This window comes from Oryctolagus cuniculus, chromosome 20 (assembly GCF_051225735.1).
Source record: "Oryctolagus cuniculus isolate XC-2025 breed Fujian yellow rabbit chromosome 20, ASM5122573v1, whole genome shotgun sequence".
Taxonomy (NCBI): Eukaryota; Metazoa; Chordata; class Mammalia; order Lagomorpha; family Leporidae; genus Oryctolagus; species Oryctolagus cuniculus.
In genome coordinates this window covers 52,780,897-52,802,349 of record NC_142886.1, presented here as the reverse complement: position 1 = coordinate 52,802,349, position 21,453 = coordinate 52,780,897, and the positions used below count along the sequence as shown (strand labels likewise).

General features: G+C 45.2%; 2 pseudogenes; both read left to right on the top strand.

Moving 5' to 3' along the window:
• LOC149120197 (Ig heavy chain V-A1 region BS-5 pseudogene) overlaps positions 1-21,453 on the top strand; it is a 113,960-nt pseudogene that overhangs the window by 58,727 nt on the left and 33,780 nt on the right.
• On the top strand, positions 11,971-20,971 carry LOC149120202 (immunoglobulin heavy variable 3-66 pseudogene; annotated as a pseudogene).

The following is a 21,453-nucleotide window of genomic DNA, read 5'->3' as shown; positions in this document are numbered from 1 at the left end:
CAGGAAAAGCACCTGGCTCCTGGCTCCTGCCATCGGATCAGCACGGTGTGCCGGCCGCAGCGCACCGACCGCGGCGGCCATTGGAGGGTGAACCAACGGCAAAGGAAGACCTTTCTCTCTGTCTCTCTCTCTCACTGTCCACTCTGCCTGTCAAAAAAAAAAAAAGCTGCATTACCTGAATGCAGGACTGCGGGTGAATTGTAGCACAGTGACTTCATACCCAGTGCTTGACCTCAAATCAGAGTCATGATTAATAGACATGAGGAAGAGGGGGGAACAGGGGACGGCTGTTACCAGGGCACAAAGCACCACTCAAAGGGAGGAATAATTATGCTCTGTGCCTCAGTGGGCTGCCTCAGTTCACTAGAACCCAGATCATGTTCCATAAATAACTAGAACTGAGGCCTCCAGGCCTCCCAACACAGAGTGATGGAAAGGAGGTGGAAATGTGCATGACAGTGAATTGATCTGTGCCCATTCCTACGACACACAGATTCCAATAGCACACTACACACCACTAACACATACAGTGTTCTGTGTTCAGGAACAGTTTTAAACTAAGGCAATGGATGAATAAAGAAACAAATCATAGTTAACGAATCCACTTGCAGTCTTTCATCTGTTTAAAAGTGTGCAGCAGGCACTAGGACAAAATTGGCTAAGTACCCACTAGAGACACCCGTGTTCCCATCAGAGTGTTGCTTGAGCCCAGCCTAACAGATTCCAATACTCTTTCTTGATAATGCATCATGGGAAACTGTAGATGACCCTGCAAGTGAATGAGACCCTACCACCAACGTGGGACACACAGTTTTCTGCTCCAGGTTTTAGAAAGTCTAACTCCTAGATGTCTCAACATTTATGTTTCTCTCACTCCTTCTCTCTCTGTTACTGTTTCAATATCATTAGAAGAGTTAATAATGAACCAACGGTTACTTTAAAAATGAAGGACATGAAACTGCTAACACTGCATATTAAGAGTACACACATATTAAAGTGAAATGAGGCATTTGCCTTCAACTTTTTAAAAGTATTAATAATGTAAAATTTGACTTGATCAGAATCCTATCATAGCCATCACCCTACCCACACAGGTCACCACGTCTGCCCTGGGCCCTGTCCTGTCTGAGGCATCTGACCCCAGGGCTGCTATATAGGGGCAGCACATGCAGATAGGCCTCCCTCTGCCCATGAAAACCAGCCCAGCCCTCACCCTGCAGCTCTGGCACAGGAGCTCCAGCCTCAGGACTCCCAGGTGTCCACTCAGTGATCGCACTCAACACAGACGCTCACCATGGAGACTGGGCTGCGCTGGCTTCTCCTGGTCACTGTGCTCAAAGGTAATGATAGAGAACGTGGGGCACTGAGTCTGGGAGAGGACGTGAGTGAGAGACACAGAGAGGGTGAGTGACAGTGTCCTGACCAGGACGTCTGTGTTTGCAGGTGTCCAGTGTCAGGAGCAGCTGGTGGAGTCCGGAGGAGGCCTGGTCACGCCTGGGGGATCCCTGAAACTCTCCTGCAAAGCCTCTGGATTCACCATCAGTAGCTACAACATGCAATGGGTCCGCCAGGCTCCAGGGAAGGGGTTGGAGTGGATCCGATGGATTAGTAGTGGTGGTAGCACATGGTACGCGAGCTGGGCGAATGGCCGATTCACTATCTCCAGCGATAACGCCCAGAGCACAGTTTGCCTACAACTGAACTGTCTGACAGCCGCAGACTCGGGCTTGTATTACTGTGCCAGAGACAGAGTGAAGGCCCTCAGTGTGAACCCAGACACAAACCTCCCTGCTGGGGCACGTGGCTCCACCGGGGGGCGCACAAGACGCACCGAGAGACTCAGACCCAGGACCAGATGCAGTGGGAGGTGAATCGCTGGCTCAGGTCCGGAAATTGGGGTTTGTGGTCCTCTAAAGCTTTCCTACATTCCGATCTGGATGGATGATTCTCTCCCTAACACCGATCACCGAGCAGAAGTTTTGGTATCATGGGAAGACGTCACATGAAGAAAATGGAGTCGTTTCTGGAGGAATGAATGACATCTCTGGGGTCCCCAGCATCTGAGACCTGAGGGAGCTCTGGGAACCCAGGGAGGCTTTTCCAGTTAGTACCATCATGCAGTACCCAAGATAGGAGGTGTATGGAGCACAAAGGCTTATTGAGCTCACAGCTTTAGAGGCTGGAAGTCCAGGATCAGACAGTGAGAATGTTGTGCCATCAGCCATCATAATATTGTGAACAGCATGGCAGTCATCAGGCATTCTATTATTGTGAACACGGATGGGAGGGACCCCATCCCCACACAGGACGTCAGACGAGACCAGGGCTGACTCTAGCAGCACTGTGCTCTGTGCTGAAGCTGGGGACCCAGGAGATCTACTGTGATCTCCTCCATAGCAGATTCCCCAGAAGTAAACAATCTATTTCTGTAAACATCCAGACCATGCACCCCCTGCCAGTGCTGTTACGTTGGGGCCATACTCAGCACTGAAGCTGTGAGGATAAACCACATCCACCCCCAGCAGGCTTCTCCCAGCATTCCATGTGGTCCTGTTAGGGGCACTGGAGACCTCAGCTTCCTCCATGAGGCCCTGAAATTGAATCCACTCATGGTGGGAGTCGTCACTGGATGCACTCCCCAGAGACGATGTCATTCCACGTCTCCCAGGCACCTGTGCTAGTTTTACTCAGGGGTGGTCAGTGTGGGGGTTGCCGGGGGCAAGGAGACCTGAACAGAACTCCTGACTCAGTGCTCTCCTGCAGGCACTGGGTCCCAGCAGTGTGGCCCTTCCACCTGCCCTTACCCTCCTGCACAGCAGAGCCCACCCCTCCACCAGGTCCTCTCCCTCCTGCTGCTGACCCTATCCCGACTTTCACTTCCCCACATGCCATCGTTCTCCTCCCCAGTCCTCAGCTTTGTGGGTGGAGCCATCCCCTGAAGATGCAGACTTCTGTGTCTTGGGGGATCAGTGCTGGCACAGTGTCTGGGGTGGACTCTGCTCACTAACTTTTTCTACAGGATTTCACCAGGACATGGGTCATGATGGTTTCCTCCTGCAGGTGAATCACTTTCTTACACAGTGGACACAGAGGAGCAGGGTCTGGGGTATTGAGGCTGAGGATGCTGTTCCTGCAGAGCCATGAGCAGAGCCAGCACTGCTTGGTGTGCGTGTGTGGTCTCTCCAACTGAGCAGCTGAAGGCTGCATGTTAGGTGGAACTTACCCTCCATACTTGATGCACGGAGCCTCCCATCATGCATGTGGGGACCTCACCACCCAGTGATCCCAGTGAGAGGGGCTCTAGGGAGGGGACAAGGCCATGAGGGTTGTTGCCTGCATTGAAGGGAACAGGACATTTGAAAGACCCTTCAGTAACTCAAGGTTTAACTCTCACACATGAGTCAGTAAGGAAAAGAGAGAGATGCTCCCACTCACTGCACTTTCTCCAATGTCGCTGTGCCCAGGTCTGCCTCCCAGCCTGGCCCAGTTTCAGGACAACAATCAGGTGCATCCACTAGAGTGACAGGGCCCAAATATCTTCCATAAATTTCTGATTCCTGGGGCTGCAGGAGCAGGAATCTGGTACTGGGACCCAGAACCACATATGAGAACCTGGCACTCCCCTGGGTAATGTTTGCATCTTAAACAGTGCAACTTTCAATTTATTATTTCCTTTATTTCCATGAAATTTGATGACACGGTTAAGACTAATACACTGCATATTTGTGCAAAATATCATATTCTTACTCTGCTTTACTTTTTTTAACTATAATTCAATGAATATAAATTTCCAAAGTACAGCTTATGGATTACAATGGCTTCCCCCCCATAACGTCCCTCCCACCCACAAGCCTCCCCTTTCCCACTCCCTCTCCCCTTCCATTCCCATCAAGATTCATTTTCGATTCTCTTTATATACAGAAGATCAGTTTAGCATACATTAAGTAAAGATTTCAACAGCTTGCTCCCACACAGAAACATAAAGTGAAAAATAATAGATGATTTTTTAAATGATGATGAAATCAGATCAGACCTATTGTCATGTTTAATCCCAGTGAGAGTCAGGTTGGGAATTGGTAATTTCTTTTTTTTTTTTACAGAAGATCAGTTTAGTATACATTAAGTAAAGATTTCAACAGTTTGCACCCCCATAGAAACACAAAATGAAATATACTGTTTGAGTACTCGTTATAGCATTAAATCTCAATGTACAGCACATTAAGGGCAGAGATCCTACATGATGAGTAAGTGCACAGTGACTCCTGTTGTTGACTTAGCAAATTGACACTCCTGTTTATGGCATCAGTAATCTCCCTATGCTCCAGTCATGAGTTTCCAAGGCTATGGAAGCCTTTTGAGTTCTCCGACTCTTATCTTGTTTAGACAAAGTCATACTCAAAGTAGAGGTTCTCTCTTCCCTTCAGAGAAAGGTACCTCCTTCTTTGTAAACCTGTTCTTTCCATTGGGATCTCACTCACAGAGATCTTTCATTTAGGCCTTTTTTTGCCAGAGTGTCTTGGCTTTCCATGCCTGAAATACTCTCATGGGCTTTTCAGCCAGATCCGAATGCCTTTAGGGCTGATTCTGAGGCCAGAGTGCTGTTTAGGACATCTGCCATTCTATGAGTCTGCTGAGTATCTCACTTCCCATGCTGGATCACTCTCCCCTTTATTTATTCTATCGGTTAGTATTAGCAGGTACTAGACTTGTTTATGTGCTCCCTTTGACTCATAGTCCTTTCATTATGATCAATTGTGAACTGAAATTGATCTCTTGGACTAGGGAGATGGCATTGGTACATGCCACCTTGATGGGATTGAATTGGAGTCCCCTGGTATGTTTCTAACTCTACCATTTGGGGCAAGTCAGCTTGAGCATGTCCCAAATTATACATCTCTTCCCTCTCTTATTCCCACTCTTATGTTTAACAGGGATCACATTTCAGTTAAATTTCAACACTTAAGAATAACTGTGTATTCATTACAGAATTAAACCAGTCATGTTAAGTAGAACAGACAAAAAAATACTAAGAGGGATAATGTATTAAGTTGTTCATTAACAGTCAGGGCTATGCTGATCAAGTCACCGTTTCTCATAGTGTCCATTTCACTTCAGGAGGTTTCCTTTTTGGTGTTCAGTCAGTTGTCACCGATCAGGGAGAACATATGGTATTTGTCCCTTTGGGACTGGCTTACTTCACTCAGCATGATGTGTTCCAGATTCCTCCATTTTGTTGCAAATGACTGGATTTCGTTCTTTCTTACTGCAGTATAGTATTCTAAAGAGTACATATCCTATAATTTCTTTATCCAGTTTACCGTTGATGGGCATTTAGGTTGGTTCCAGGTCTTGGCTATTGTGAATTGTGCTAAAATAAACATTAGGGTGCAGACCACTTTTTTTGTTTGCCAATTTAAATTCCTTTGGGTAAATTCCAAGGAGTGGGATGGGTGGGTCGAACGGTAGGGTTATCTTCAGGTTTCTGAGGAATCTCCAGACTGATTTCCATAGTGGCTTGACCAGTTTGCATTCCCACCAACAGTGGATTAATGTCACTTTTTCCCCACATCCTGGCCAGCATCTGTTGTTGGTAGATTTCTGTATGTGAGCCATTCTAACCGGGGTGAGGTGAAACCTCATTGTGGTTTTGATTTGCATTTCCCTGACTGCTAGTGATCTTGAACATTTTTTCATGTGCCTGTTGGACATTTGGATTTCCTCTTTTGAAAAATGTCTATTGAGGTCCTTGGCCCATCTCTTACGTGGTTTGTTTGTTTTGTTTTTGTGGAGTTTCTTGATCTCTTTAGATTCTGGTTATTAACCCTTTATCTGTTGCATAGTTTGCAAATATTTTTCCCATTCTGTCGGTTGTCTCTTCACTCTCCTGACTTTTGCAGTACAGAAACTTCTCAATTTGATGCAATCCCAATAGTTGATTTTGGCTTTGACTGCCTGTGCCTCCCGGGTCTTTTCCAGAAACTCTTTGCCTGTGCGAATATCTTGAAGGGTTTCTCCAATGTTCTCTAATAACTTGATGGTGTCAGGTCATAGATTTAGATCTTTCATCCATGTTGAGTGGATTTTTGTGTACGGTGTAAGGTAGGGGTCTTGCTTCATGCTTCTGCACGTGGAAATCCAGTTTTCCCAGCACCATTTATTGAATAGACTGTCCTTGCTCCAGGAATTGGTTTTAGATCCTTGATCAAATATAAGTTGGCTGTAGAGGTTTGGGTTGGTTTCTGGTGTTTCAATTCTGTTCCATTGGTCTATCCATCTGTTTCTGTACCATTACCATGCTGTTTTGATTACAACTGCCCTGTAGTATGTCCTGAGATCTGGCATTGTGATGCCTCCGGCTTTGTTTTTGTTGTACAAGATTTCTTTAGCTGTCGAGGTCTCTTGTGCCTCCATATGAATTTCAGCATCATTTTTTCTAGATCTGAGAAGAATGTCTTTGGTATCCTGATTGGAATTGCATTGAATCTATAAATTGCTTTTGGGAGAATGGACATTTTGATGATGTTGATTCTTCCAATCCATGAGCATGGAAGAGTTTTCCATTTTTTGGTATCCTCTTCTATTTCTTTCTTTAAGAGATTTTAATTCTCATTGTAGAGATCTTTAACATCCTTGGTTAAGTTTATTCCAAGGTATTTGATTGTTTTTGTAGCTATTGTGAATGGGATTGATCTTAGCAGTTCTTTCTCAGTTGTGGCATTGCTTGTGTATACAAAGGCTGTTGATTTTTGTGCATTGATTTTATATCCTGCCACTTTGCCAAACTCCTCTATGAGTACCAATAGTCTCTTAGTAGAGTTCTTTGGATCCTCTAAATAACTAATCATATCATCTGAAAAGAGGGATAGTTTACTTCTTCCTTCTCAATTTGTATTCCTTTAATTTCTTTTTCTTGTCTGATGGCTCTGGCTAAAACTTCCAGAACTATGTTAAATAGCAGTGGTGAGAGTGGGCATCCCTGTCTGGTGCCAGATCTCAGTGGAAATGCTTCCAACTTTTCCCCATTCAATAGGATGCTGGCCGTGGGTTTTTCATAAATTGCTTTGATTATATTGAGGAATGTTCCTTCTATACCCAATTTGCTTAGAGTTTTCATCATGAAAGGGTATGGAATTTTATCAAATGCTTTCTCTGCATCTATTGAGATAATCATATGGTTTTTCTTCTGCAGTCTGTTAATGTGGTGAATCACATTGATTGATTTGCGAATGTTGAACCATCCCTGCATACCAGGGATAAATCCCTTTTGGTCTGGGTGGATGGTTTTTCTGATGTGTTGTTGTATTCTATTGGCGAGAATTTTATTAAGGATTTTTGCGTCTATGTTCATCAGGGATATTGGTCTATAATTTTCCTTCAGTGCTGCATGTTTCTCTGGCTTAGGGATTAAGGTGATTCTGGCTTCATAGAAAGAATTTGGGAGGATTCCCTCTTTTTCGATTGTTCTGAATAATTTAAGAAGAATTGGAGTTAGTTCTTCTTTAAATGTGTGGTAGAATTCAGCAGTGAATCCATCCGGTCCTGGGCTTTTCTTTGTTGGGAGGGCCTTTATTACTGTTTCAATTTCTGTCTCAGTTATGGATCTATTTAGGTTTTCTATGTCTTCATGGTTCAATTTTGGTAGATTGCCTGTGTCCAGGAATCTATACATTTCTGATAGATTTTCCTGTTTGCTGGCATACAAGTCCTTGTAGTAATTTCTGATGATTCTTTTTATTTCTGTGTTGTCTGTTGTTACGTTTCCTTTTTCATCTCTGATTTTATTGATTTGGGTCTTTTCTCTTCTTTTTTTTGTTAGTTGGGCCAATGGGGTGTCAACTTTCTTTATTTTTTCAAAAAACCAGCTTCTCGCTTGGCTGATTTTTTGTAATGTTATTTTGGATCCAATCCTGTTAATTTCTTCTCTGATTTTAATTATTTCTCTTCTCCTACTAGATTTGGGTTTGGTTTGCTGCAGTTTTTCTAGGTCCTTGAGATGCACTGAAAGCTCATTTATTTGGTACCTTTCCAATTTCTTGATATAGGCACCTATTGCTATAAACTTGCCTCTCAGTACTGCTTTTGCTGTATCCCATAAGTTTTGATATGTTGTGTTGTTATCCTCATTTACTTCCAGAAAGTTTCTGATTTCTCTTGATTTCTTGAATGACCCAGTGTTCATTCAGGACCATGTTGTTCAGTCTCCATGTGTTTCCATACTTTCTAGGGTTTCCTGAGTTGCTAATTTCCAGCTTCATTCCGCTGTGGTCTGAGAAGCTGCATGGTATGATTCTAATTCTTTTAAATTTGCTGAGACTTGCTTTATGGCCTAGTATGTGATCAATCCTAGAGAAGGTTCCATGCACTGATGAGAAGAATGTAAAGTCTTTAGATGTAGGATTGAAAGTTCTGTAGATATCTGTTAGATCCATTTGGGCAATAGTGTCGATTAAATCTGCTGTTTCCTTGTTGACCTTCTGTCCGGATGATCTGTCTATTTCTGAGAGTGGAGTATTGAAGTCCCCCAGTACTATTGTATTGGGGTCTAAGTCTCCCTTTAAGTCCCTTAACATATCTTTTAAATAGACCGGTGCCCTGTAATTAGGTGCATATACATTTATAATAGTTACATCTTCCTGTTGAATTGAACCCTTAATCATTATATATTGTCCCTTTTTGTCTCTCCTAACAGTTTTTGTATTAAAGTTTATTTTGTCTGATATTAATATGGCTACACCTGCTTTTTTTTTTTGTTTCTGTTGCCATGGAATATCTTTTTCCAACCTTTCACTTTCAGTCAGCATGCATCTTTGTTAGAGAGATGTGTTTCTTGTAGGCAACAAATAGTTGGGTTGTATTCCTTGAGCCAATCAGCCAATCGGTGTCTTTTAACTGAAGAGTTAAGACCATTAATGCTTAATGTGACTATCGATATGTAGTGACTTTGCCCTGCCATTTTCCCAGAGATATTTTCTAGTATATGCTTTGAGCTTCCCATGCTCTTTTACTGGTGGTTTTTCTTCCTTTACCTTCTTTCATATTGATGGCCGTGTTTCTGTGTTTCCGAGTGTAGCACGTCTTTAAGTATCTTTTGCAGGGCCAGGCGAGTGGCCACAAAGTCTTTCAATTTCTGTTTGCTATGAAAGGTCTTTATTTCACCTTCATTCACACATGAGAACTTAGCAGGATATAATATTCTGGGCTGGCAATTTTTCTCTCTTAGCACCTGTGCTATGTCTCGCCATTCCCTCCTAGCCTGTAGTGTTTCTGATGAGAAGTCTGCTGTGAGTCTAATTGGAGATCCTCTGAGAGTAATCTCTCTTGCACATTTTAGGATCTTTTCTTTATGTTTCACTGTGGTGGGTTTAATTACCACGTGTCGTGGTGAGGATCTCTTTTGGTCATGTTTATTGGGGGTTCTATGAGCTTCCTGTACTAGGATGTCTCTGTCCTTATCCAAACCTGGAAAGTTCTCTGCTAGTATCTCACTAAAAAGGCCTTCTAATCCTTTTTCTCTCTCCATGCCTTCAGGAACTCCTAGAACTCGAATGTTGTTTTTTTTTAATAGTATCCTGTAGATTCCCAACAATATTTTTTAGATTTCTAATTTTCTCTTCTTTTCTTTGGTTTGACTGTATGTTTTCCTGTGCTCTGTCTTCTAAGTCAGATATTCTCTCTTCTGCTTCACCCATTCTGTTTTTAAGGCTTTCTAGTGTGTTTGTCATTTGATCTATTGAGTTCTTCATTTCATTTTGATTTCTCTTCACTATCACACTTTCCTGTTCTACTAGTTTCTGCGTTTCATTTTGATTCTTCCTTAAAATTTCATTTTCATGAGAGAGATTTTCAATCCTGTCCAATAAGGATTTCTGTAGTTCAAGGATTTGCTTTTGAAAACTTCTAAATGTTCTTATCATAAATTTTTTGAAATCCGTATCTTGCATTTCTTCTATCTCATCATCTTCATAATCTTGGCTTGGGGTGTTTTGTTTATTTGGAGGCATCATAGTGTCATCGTTGATCTCGTTCCCTCGATTTCTGTGTTTGTTGCTTGGCATAGTTAATTCTTCTTTTGTCACTGTGCTTTTTTTTTAATTTTTTTTTTTATTTTATACTATGTCTGTGTTAAGTGGACTGCCTGCTGTTGGAGTAGCCTTGGAGGCTTGAGATGGGTGTGGCCTGAGAGCTCTGCTTGGTTCTTCCGGGTTACGGGTGTGCAAAGGTGACACCCTCAGTTTATGTGTGGTAAATCTCTCTCTATTTATTTATTTATTTATTTTATTCAGGAGGTAAATAATACCGCACTACAAGGCTGTGCAGAATTAATGGTATTTAGCTTCCGATCTCTGGCTTCTACCCAAAGAGTCTGTGCAGGCTCTGTTTCTCTTCTGGACTCCCACTGGGTTGCCTAGGCTACTGAATTGTAGTGACTCAGTTCCTTAGCTCTCCCCTGTTGTTATGTAAATCCAGAGAGGGGGCCTGCTCTTTGTCTCTTGCAAACCTTGCAAACTCTTGCAAACTCTTGCAAACCTTGCAACCTTGCAACCTTTTCAAGGTTGGTGGAGAGAGAACCCCCCCACCTTTTTTCCTTCTCTCCTGTAGTCAGTCTGGTGAACTTTCCCACTCCCCTCTAGATTCTGACTGCCATTTCCCCGTCAATGTCACGGGTTACTGAGCTCACCTCCCCTTCCAGCGCCGATGTGTGGACTCGGAGCCCTGGGCGTCCCAACTCTCCCTGCTGGTGTCTATGTGACATCCACTCCCCTTCCTGCACTGGCCTGCAGACCCTGTGGCTCCTGCGGCTCGGCTTCCGCATGGTGGGCGACCTTGTTCACCCAGTAGGTCCTCCGAGTCACAGCCACTAGATCCAGAAGAGTTTCCTCTGCAATTTTTTCCTGATCCTTTTTCTGAGGCTACCGTAACTCCACTTTTATTAAACTAAATTTTCCCGGACTATCGGTGCGCGCCCTCACTATCCCGCTATCTTCTCTGCTTTACTTTCATTTTCACTCATATAAGATTTTCAGATATTTTGGTTAAAAACTAATAAAAACTCATTCAACTGGGCCCCACAGAACCTACAAACTCAAGACCTTCGACTTCTGCCACAAAACTTGCATGATGCACAGGGCTGAATTGGATGAATCTGTTGTGAAGGAGTCCAAAGGGTTTCAGGCCTTAATGTGACTGGAGGAGGTGAGCCCGGGGCTGGGTGACACAGGGGCAGTGGGCAGCACCGTGGGATGTGATATTTGCTCATGGCATAGTTGTGATGAGGAGAGAGGCACAGGTGAGTCGCACTCACCACACACTTTCAACATGTGCGGCTGCCTCTGTATCTATCACAGCTCAACAGCATTGCCCATGGAAGCAAAATTGCCCAGCAAAGAAATTGTGAAGAGCAGACAGACAGACAGACACTGGCATGTGGAACACCACACTCAGATGCACTGGCGTGGAACCTGGTCCCCTGTGCATCTCTCTGCCAAAAACGGAATCCAGCAAAAGTGCTCCTTGTTCTGCTGCTGGCAGGGAGTTCTGCAGACCTCACCAGGAAGCCCCAGTGAGTGCTGAGTGTGGACTGGGGCAGAGCTGAGTCCTGTGGTGAGGGGGCAGATCAGGTGCTGGACTCCTGTTAGCACATGGAGTTGGGGACACATCCAGAGTCTGATGATTTCTCCTGTAATGTTGACCTGGGCCAAGAGCTCAGGGAACCCATGAAAACATGTTGTAGGTCAATTCACATAAAAGGACTCAGACAGGGTTCTTTGTGCAATGAGAGCACACAATTTATAACTTGTCCCATATATGAATAATATCGGACTGCCATGGGACACTCTCATCAGTCTGGGCCCTGTCCTGTCTGAGGTGTCTACTCCAGGGCTGCTATATAGGGGCAGCACATGCAGATAGGCCTCCCTCTGCCCATGAAAACCAGCCCAGCCCTCACCCTGCAGCTCTGGCACAAGAGCTCCAGCCCCAGGACTCCCAGGTGTCCACTCAGTGATCGCACTCAACACAGACGCTCACTATGGAGACTGGGCTGCGCTGGCTTCTCCTGGTCTCTGTGCTCAAAGGTAATGATGGAGAATGCGGGGCACTGAGTCAGGGAGAGGACGTGAGTGAGAGACACAGAGAGTGTGACAGTGTCCTGACCAGAACGTCTGTGTTTGCAGGTGTCCAGTGTCAGGAGAAGCTGGTGGAGTCCGCAGGGGGTCTGGTCCAGCCTGGGGGATCCCTGAAACTCTCCTGCAAAGCCTCTGGAATCTACTTCAGTAGCTACTATATGAGCTGGGTCTGCCAGGCTCCAGGGAAGGGCTGGAGTGGATCCGATGGATTAGTAGTGGTGGTAGCACATGGTACGCGAGCTGGGTGAATGGCCGATTCACCATCTCCAGAGACAACGCCCAGAACACAGTGTCTCTGCAAATGAACAGTCTAACCGCCCCGGACACGCCCACGTATTTCCGTGCAGTAGACACAGGAGGGGCCCTCAGGCTGAGCCCAGGCACAAACCTCCCTGCAGGGGAGTGCGGTTCCACCAGGGGGCGCAAAAGACGCACTGAGCCCAATTCTGGTCTGCTCAGAATCAGAGGGAAATGAAGCCCTGATTTCCTGTCATGGAATTGGGGTTTGTTCCCCTGTAGTTTTCCGGCAAGAATCTACTTCCTGATTCTGTCCTTTCCACTGACGTCACTGACATAGAGAAGCTTGATGTGAACAGGAAGAAGTCCTAAACGGACACATTCAGGTTCTTGAACGATGACAGTGGTCACCAGGGTCAGAGATGCAGGACTATCTGGGGACCTCGTGAGTGTTTTCCTGTCTGACTCAGGACAGCGTTCTCAGGGCACTGCCGACTTTAGCCAATTTTAGTTTTCCTTCAAATCCAGACAGACCCGAGCCAAAGTCTTGATTTGTTACCTCAGTTTTATAAGTCATCCCACTCCTCCTGTCAGAGCAGCATGTGTGCTGACCTGAACCAACTGTCTTTTTTTAACTGTGGGTGTTCTGACCTCACGTTCCAAGATTTTATACCCAATCTCCATTTTCCCTTTAATCCTTGAACAGTCTGTGGTCTCTGTGTGAATGTCACAGCACTCAGGAATGTACTTGCAGCTCAGCTGTGTCTCAGGCTGAGCTTCTGCAGACACCTGGGAAGCCTACAGGGACTTCCTCATCCTCTAGGTCCTGGGACCCTCCTGGGGGGCTCCCTGCATGAACTCAGGAGGGAAATGCACTGGACATCAGCAGTCAAGGTCATAACTGAATGGAAAGTGTTGGGTGTGCACTTCCAGCTGATCTGGTTCTGCTCCAGTGTCATGGGACCCCCTGCACCTGCTGTGGTTCAGGGAGAGCAGAAAGTGGGACACACAGTGGCTGTGCACTCTGGGGCTGGAGTCCACATCACGGGGAGCTGTGTCTGTGGCTCCAGCATGATGACCAGTGTCCTGAGGCTGGATCACAGCTGCAGGAAGAGCCAGTCCCAGAGACCATGTGTCCAGTGTCCCTGCTCTTCACTCCATGTCTGTACTAACTGGCGTCATCAATCCATTTGCAGTCTTAGATCAGTTTTAGAGAGGGAGACATCCATGCTGCATATCACAGTGCTGGATGGAGCCCATTTACACATTTCCCACACTTGTACTGACAATGCACCCTGGAGGACAGGAGATGATGGATCTGTTATGAGGCTCCATCTCCTAGGTGGGAACACTGATGCAGTTCCATGCTCCTGGGTTCTAGCTGCCAAGCCTTGAGTGCACTGCCTTCATTAATCATCTCCATAAAACATTGGCAAACACAACACCAGTATTCAGAGATCTGAATCTTCATGATTGACCATTGTTCATCCTTTTATCCCACGCAGGTAGCATCACATATTATGTGTCTTCCTGGCCTGGATGGTTAGCAGAGTGTACTTTTGTTGACATATTATCCTAGGCACATTATTCTCCAGGATCATGCAAGTTGTCCAAAATTACAGAATTTCTTACTCTGTGCTGCTTATAAACTTCCTTATTTTTTTACAGTCATAGTGGACAGGGAGACAGAGAGACAGAGAGGAAGGTCTTCTTTTGCCATTGGTTCTCCCTCCAATGGCCGCCGCGGCTGGCATGCTGTGGCCGGTGCACCATGCTGATCGAAAGGCAGGAGCCAGATGCTTCTCCTAGTCTCCCATGGGTTGCAATGCCCAAGCACTTGGGCCAAACTCCACTGCACTCCCGGGCCAAAACAGAGAGCTGGTCTGGAAGAGCGGCAACCGGGACAGAATCCGGTGCCCGTCAGGGAGTAGAACCCAGTGTGCCAGCACCGAAAGGTGGAGGATTAGCCTATTGAGCCGTGGTGCTGGCTTAAACTTCCTTTTAAAATGTAACTTTGTCCATTTCTTTCATTTTCCATTCTTGCTTTCATGAGATGTCACTGGATCACATGTGTGAACTCTTTTGAATGACGGTGCTTTAAATGAACAAGCAACTGCAGAGGTGTTTGCTACAGTGACTGCAGATCCCGTGGACACCTCCCTGGGATGGTCCATGCAATGGGGTTTGGAGATCATGTAATAATTCTGTTTCTAGTTTTTGATGCTTTTCCATAACGGTTTTACTAATTAACCTGACACAGACTTGTACCAGGGTTATCATCTCTCTCTACCTCCATAAAACATGTCAGCTCTGGTATGTCTGGTAATAGCCATTCTAACAGGAGCGATGGGATGTCTCATTGTGCTTCTAACATGGACATACATGATGTTCCCAGATTTGTAGCATTTTATATGTCTGTCTGTATATCTTCTTTTAATAATAGATATAGATATAGATATGATATAAATTTTGAAATTTATCATTTTATTTGAGAACTTGTCTTTATGTATTTGTCCAAAACCACAGAGAGACTGAGACTGACAGTGATCTTCTAATTCCTGGGTCACTTCCCCGATGGCTACAAAAGCTTCAGCTGGATGAGGCAACAGCCTGGTGCTTGGAATTCTGTCCATGTGTCGCATGGGAGTACTTGGAACCTCACCTACAGCCTCCCAGGGTGTGCTTAGCAGGAATCTGAAACTGGAACCAAACTAGGACACATCACTAAGCATCCTGACATGGGAGGCAGGAATCCCTCAGGCTCACTCCAGTGCTGCTCCTGTCACCACCTTATCATCACTGCATGTACACAATTGATTTCTTCCCTTGGGATTCAGTTGTCTGTGTTCATTCAACATTAGCAAACAGGCTCCTAATCATATGTATAATTAATCTTCAATGTATTTTAAGTATCTATTTTATTTTAAAGACAGTGTTATAGCAAGAGAGGAAGAGACCAACAGATGGAGGGAGAATTCCTTCCATTTGTTCACTTCCTGAATGGCTGCCAAAGGCTGGGGATGGCTGAGCCTAAAGTCAGGAGCCTGGAACTTCCTCTAGTTTCCCACAGGGCTGGAAGGGGACAAACATGGTAGACAGTGATCACCATTGCACTTCCTACCTCTGTGAGTTCAACTTGTGGATTGCATATATAACTAATGTCACTTACTATGTGTCCACATGTACTTGCATTATTTCTTTTAGTTTGTATGCTCCAGGGAGACCCACGTTTTCTAATGACAGAACAAACTCCTTCTTAATGCTGAATAATATTCCATGTCCAAATGGGAAAGAATGCATTCACTGTTTTATGCACACTTGCTTTGTTTGAGACTGAAGTATTGTGAACAAAGCTGTAACCTGACAAAGGACTGTGGGTAAATTGTGACACAGTGACTTCTACCCAGTGCTTGACCTGAACTCAGAGTCATGATTACTAGACACAGGGAAGAGGGGGGAACAGGGGACGGCTGATACCAGGACACAAAGCACCACTCACAGGAAGGAATAATTCTGCCCACACCACAGTGGGCTGACTCAGTTCACCACAACACACTACAGGTTCCACAAATAACTAGAACCAATGCGTCCAGACTGCCCAACTAAGAGTGATTGAAAGGAGGTGGAAATGTGCATGACACTGAGTTCATCTGTGCCCATTTCTACCAGGCACATTCCAATAGCACTCTATACCCCACTACCATGTACAGTGTTCTGTGTTCAGGAACAGTTTTAAACAGTTTAAACAGTTTTTAAACTTTAAGGCAATGGATGAATAAGGAAAAAAACATAGTTAACCTTAAAAAATCCACTTGAGTATTTCATCAATTTCAAAGTGGGTGACAGGCATTAGGACAAAATTGGCTAAGTCCCCACTAGGGTCACCCGAGTTCCCGTCAGAGAACTGACTGAGTCCAGCCTCATGGCTTCCCACACTTTTCCCTCATAATGCATCATGGGAAACTGAAGATGACACTACAAGCAAATGAGCCACTACCACCGACGTTGGAATTACAGACACAGTTTCTTGCTTCAGGGTTCAGAAAGACTAACTCCTAGGGGTCATAGGTATTTGGGATGTCTGGGGCTGTCAACCCAAAGGCAGAAATCTCCCATTGTCAACTTTTCTGTCCATCTCTACATTTCTGTATCTCTCACCCCTTCTCGCTCTATCACTGTCCAAATGTCTTTCATATAGATGATAAGGAACTAGTGGTTACTTAAATAAATGAGGGACATGATATTGCTAACACTGGATATGAGGGTAAACACATATTAAAATGAAACAAGGTCATTGCCTTCAACTTTTTGAAATTATGGTAACATAAAAATTCACATGATCTGAATCGTATCATAGCCATCACCCTACACACCCAGGTCACCTAATTCTGCCCCAGGCCCTGTCCTGTCTGAGGCGTCTGACCCCATGCCTGCTATATAGGGGCAGCACATGCAGATAGGACTCCCTCTGCCCATGAAAACCAGCCCAGCCCTCACCCTGCAGATCTGGCACAGGAGCTCCAGGCCCAGGACTCCCAGGTGTCCACTCAGTGATCGCACTCAACACAGACGCTCTGGCTTCTCCTGGTCGCTGTGCTCAAAGGTAATGATGGAGAACGCGGGTCAGTGAGTCTGGGAGAGGACGTGATGAGAGACACAGAGAGTGTGACAGTGTCCTGACCAGGACGTCTGTGTTTGCAGGTGTCCAGTGTCAGGAGCAGCTGAAGGAGTCCGGGGGTCGCCTGGTCACGCCTGGAGGAATCCTGACACTCACCTGCACAGCCTCCGGATCCGACATCAGTAGCTACTATATGAGCTGGGTCCGCCAGGCTCCAGGGAAGGGGCTCGAATGGATAAGATACATTAGTTATGGTGGTAGCGCCTACTACAAGAGCTGGGCGAAAGGCCGATTCACCATCTCCAAAACCTTGAGCACGGTGGATCTGAAAATGACCAGTCTGACAGCCTCGGACACGGCCACCTATTTCTGTGCCAGAGACACAGTGAGGGGGCCTCACACTGAGCCCAGACACAAACCTCCCTGCAGGAGCGCGCGGCTCCACCAGGGGGCGCACGAGACGCACTGAGCCCAGATTCTGGTCCTGCACAGGCGCAGAGGGAGATGAAGCCCTGGTTTCCTGTCAGGGAACTGGGCTTTCCTCTCCTGTAAAAGTTTTGAGGGAAGAATTCTACTTATATGATTATGTCCCTCCCAACTTCAATGACGGAGAGAAAGTCTGATGTAAAAGGAAGAAGTCCTAAATGAACAATTTGGTTCATGGACAGCGACTGTGCTCACCAGGGTCAGAGATGTGGGAATATTGAGGACACTATTGAGTCTCTTCCACCCTGACTCACGACAGCACCCTCAGGGCACTGAAAGCTTTGGACAGTTTCAGTTTTCCCTCATAACCAGGGACAGCTGAGACAGGGCCGTTGATCTGTTAAACTGCAACTATTCCACTCATCCCTCTCCTGCCACAACCAGCAAGTGTGCACTGAACCAACCTTTGACTTTACGTGTGGGTGATCCACACTCACTTTCTGCAGACTTTAACCCGACCTGCATTTCCCCTTAATCCTGGAACAGTCTGTGGTCCCTGTGTGAATGTCACAGCACTCAGGGATGTACTTGCAGCTCAGCTGTGTCTCAGGCTGGCCTCTGCAGGCACCTGGGAAGCCTACAGGGACTTCCTCATCCTCTAGGTCCTGGGACCCTCCTGGGGGGCTCACTGCCAGAACTCCGAGGGGAAATGCCCTGGACATCAGCAGTCAAGGTCATAACTGAATGGCAAGTGTTGGGTGTGCCCTTCCAGCTGATCTGGTTCTGCTCCAGTGTCGTGGGACCCCCTGCACCTGCTGTGGTTGAGGGAGAGCAGAAAATGGGACACACAGTGGCTGTGCACTCTGGGGCTGGAGTCCACATCACAGGGAGCTGTGTCTATGGCTCCAGCATGATGCCCAGTGTCCTGAGGCTGGATCACAGCTGCAGGAAGAGCCAGTCTTAGACCATGTGTCCAGAGTCCCTGCTCTTCACTCCATGTCATGCTGACTGGAGTTATCGCTCCACTTTAGTCTTTCATCTATTTAGAGAGGGAGACATCCATGCTGCATATCACAGTGCTGGATCGAGTCCATTTACACATTTCCAATACTTGTACTGACAATGCACTCTGGAAGAGAGTAGATGATGGATATGTTAGGAGGCCCCATCACCAAGGTGGGAACACTCATTCAGTTCCATGCTCCTGGGTTCCAGCTGCCAAGCCTTGAGTGCACTGCCTTCATTTATCATCTCCATAAAACATTGGCAAACACAACACCAGTATTCAGAGATCTGAATCTTCATGATTTCCCATTTTGCCCATTTCATTATCATAAATGTTTAATAATAATATTTAATATAAAATATGAAGTACAACGATATGTGTTGAATAAATGAATGTATACTGAATGGAATAATGAAGTCAGACTTATTGACATGTTTATATCAAAACCCACGTTTTTCCTGGTGGAATATCTTTTGTCTAATGTCTTGGAATTCTGCAGACACTGTATTCCCTTCACTGTTGTCACCATGCTGTACAGTAGATCCCTCAACGTGTGGATCCTGTGGGACTGAAACTCTGACCTTGCTCCAGCATCTCCTCTGTTCCTCCCAAGCACAGACGTTGGTCTTCACCATTGAATTTCTGGCTTGTTAGTTCATCCTTTTTATCCCATGTACGTAGCATCGCATATTATTTGGCTTCTTGGCCTGGATATTTTAGCAGAGTGTACTTACCCTAACATATTATCCTTTGATATTATTCTCCAGGATCATCCATGTTATCCAAGATACCAGAATTTCTTCCTCTTTACTGCCATATAAACTTCCTGTTAAAATATAACTCTGTTCATTTGTCCCATTATCCATTCCTTCTTCAACGCTAATTTCACTGGATTATATGTGTGCCCTCTTGAGAATGACGCTGCTTTAATTGAACATGGGACGGCAGAGCTGTTTGCTATAGTGACTGCACATCCCGTGGTCTCCTCCCTGGGATTTCATATTCCTTCTACCAGGAATGGTGTTGGAGGATCCTGTGATAATTCTATTTCTCAGCTTCTGATGTTCTCCATGAAAGCTTTCCTAATTTACCTGACTCCAGCCTTTACCAGGTTATCTTCTCTCTCTTCCTGCACAACACGTGTCAGCTCTGGTATGTCTGATAATACAAAGTCTAACAAAGGGATGGGATATCTCATTGTTTCTCCAACATGTACGTGCATGATGATCCCAGATTTAAAGCATTCTTGTACATTTGCCTTTACATATTTTCTTTAAAAAATTACAGATATACTTTCACCTCTTTTAAAACTTGTATTTGTCCAAAAAGAAAAAGAGACAGAGACTGACAACAGTGATCTACTGAATCCTGGAGCACTTCCCAGATGCCCATAAAAGCTGGCATTTGGTAAGACCATAGCCAGGTGCATGGAATTCAGTCCAGGTCTCACACATGGGATTAACTCAGACTTCTCGTACTGCCTCCCAGAGTGCACATTGGAGGAGTCTGAAATTGCGACCTAAACTGGGACATAAACCTAAGCATCCTGATGCGGGAGCAGGAATCCCACAGGCTAACTTCAATGCTGCTCCTGTCACCCACGTTGTCAGTCACTGCATTTGAACAATTGATTGCTTCCCCTGTGATTCAGTTCCATGAGTTCATTCAACATTTGGATCTAGGCTCCTAACCATATATATAGTTATCTTTCATTTATTTTAAAAATCTATCTATTTGATTTGAAAGGCAGTGTTATGGCAAGAGAGGAAGAGACCAACAGAGGGAGAGAGAAGCTTCCATCCACTGAGGCTGGGGAAGGGCAAGACTGTAGCCAGGAGCCTGGAACTTCCTCCAGTTTCCCACAAGGCTCGAAGGGGACACACACTTGAGTCATCATTGACAGAATTCCCTGGTCCATGAGCAGGGAGCTGGATTTGAAGTGCAGCAAGCAGGGTCTGAACCCATGCTGCTGAGTGATGCTGCATAGGGATGGCAGCTTAACCTGTGGGGCCAAATGTTGGACAACCCATGTGTGATCTGAAAATGCTTTCTCCCCATCTGTGGTTGTCTTTGGTTCTTCGATCACTCCCTTTGTTACACAGGAGCTCTGTAGTTGGGTCCATTATCTTTTGCCTATTTTTGCTCAGTTGCCTGTACATTGGAGATTATCAAAATATCATTGCCCAAACCAATGTCAGCTTGCATTTGTCCAGTGTTTTCTTCTAGAACTGTACTGTCTCAGGTCTTGCCTGTAAGGCATTCCTCAAGTTCACTCTGTTCTAATCTGGTGTGAGATGACCACATAACTGAATTATTTTCAGGTGCATTCAAGTGTCCCCAACCCCAGGTAATGACAGCAAACCCATCCCCATCCTGGGCTTTTTTCACCGTTCATTCTCAGAACTCACATTCTCAGAACGTGTTCCTTATTTCTAGGTTTCTGTTCTGTCCCAGGGCTCTGGGTGTCTATGTTATCCCAGCACCAGGCTTAATTTCAGCTCAGATGTGATGACACCTCCTGCTTTGCTATTTTTCCTCAAGACCATTCAGCCATCATGAACTCTTTTCTCATGATAATTCTTGAAGTTGCTTCCTGGTCCTGTGAAGAATGTCAGGCTGTCTCACAGGAAATGCATTGAATCTGCAAATCACATTGTAGCTTGGCTATTTTAACAAGGTCATTCCCTCAAATCCATGACTACGTCATTCCAATTTACAGGGAATCTTCAGATTCCTTTTCACTTTTTAAATTATTATATATTATGGAAGTAGGAAGCAAGACCCCTATCTTACACCTTACACGAAAATCCACGCAAGAATGATTAAAGATTTAATCTATGACCATACACCATCCAGTTATTAGAGAACATTTAGGAAACCCTGCAAGACACTGGCACAGGAATAGAATTTTTGGAAAAGACCTGAGACATAGGCAGTCAAAGACAAAATTAATAAATGGGATTATATCAAATTGAGAAGTCTCTGTATGGCAAAAGAAACACCCAGGAAATTAAGAGGTATCTGAGAGAATGTGCAAAATA